Here is a 1,200-nt window from a genome sequence, read left to right as displayed (position 1 = left end):
CTCTTAACCCACACCAGCTTGAAGGCAGAGCATGACAAGGCAGGCAGCCTGCAGAGTGGAGAAGATCTTGCTCTGTCAGTGCGATTGGAGTGGGCTTTTTAGAGGCAGCACTTGAAAGGGGGTTTTCCTTAACAAAGAGGATTTGACAGGAAGCACAGAGAGCAAAGATGCTGTAGATAAATTACATCATAGTTGAGCATGTTTATTTACAGCCAGGGCTGCTGGTGAGAAACTCAGTATTGATGTGAAAGACTATCCCGAGACAGGCCCGAGGGTTCACAGAGGAACAGCTATCCAGGGTTGGGATTGTGTCTTAGCAGTAGTGGGCTTGCCTAGTACACAGGAAACCCTGGGTTCAATTCCTAGGTCCCACATACACAGAAAAAGCCAGAAGCGGCACCATGGCTCAGGTGTAAGAGTGCTTGCCTCTGTCAGAAGAAGCTCCTAGATAGTGCCCAGGCCTTGAGGTCAAGCCCCAGGACTGTGAAAATAAAATAGCACTCAGATGGACCTTGGTGACAGGTGGTTGGCTATGCCCTGTAGCTCTTAGTAAATCCATCCATGCTTAGTGTCTCCTTCTTTGACAGAGGAGCGCTGGATATTCCTTCTGCCCTGGACACCCCTGGAGGTGGTTATCAGCAACCCACCCAACATCTTCCACCGGAGAAATGGCCCCAGAAATCCTCAGGTACAAGTTGGATGGGGTTGGGGGGATACAGGGCAAACCCCAGAAGTCCTAGTGGGTCTGACCTGTCCCAGAGGACCAGTCCATCCAGAGGAGGCAGATGGGAGCTTAGAGAGGGGTAGAGATGTGGAGGGAGCTCTTTAATCCCCATGGCCCTAACCAAATTCCAAGCCTTTCTTTGCTTTCTGTGGGGGAGATAGAGGAGTGTCTAGGTGGTAGTGTATAGAGGAGGACTACATGGAAATTCTAAAGACTGAGACACAGTAAGCCTTGTGCTGGTGGCTCACGCCTGTCATCCTGGCTACTCAGGAGGCTGAGATTCAGAGGATCTCATTTCCCAGCCCAGGCAGGAAAGTGCCGAGGGCAGGCTCTGTCGGGATGACGGAGGACACCTAGTGGAGGAACTGGAATAGGTGGGGAGATGGCAAACAGACAACTCACACACAAGAGGAGTGGATGCTGAGTGCGATTTAATGCAGAGGATAACAAACTTTTATAGCAAAAGTCTCCAGGAA

Source organism: Dipodomys spectabilis, unplaced genomic scaffold (genome assembly GCF_019054845.1).
Source record: "Dipodomys spectabilis isolate Male_0828 unplaced genomic scaffold, ASM1905484v1 ptg000193l, whole genome shotgun sequence".
Classification (NCBI taxonomy): domain Eukaryota; kingdom Metazoa; phylum Chordata; class Mammalia; order Rodentia; family Heteromyidae; genus Dipodomys; species Dipodomys spectabilis.
The sequence above is the reverse complement of the archived record's forward strand: the minus strand, read 5'-3'. Positions refer to the sequence as shown.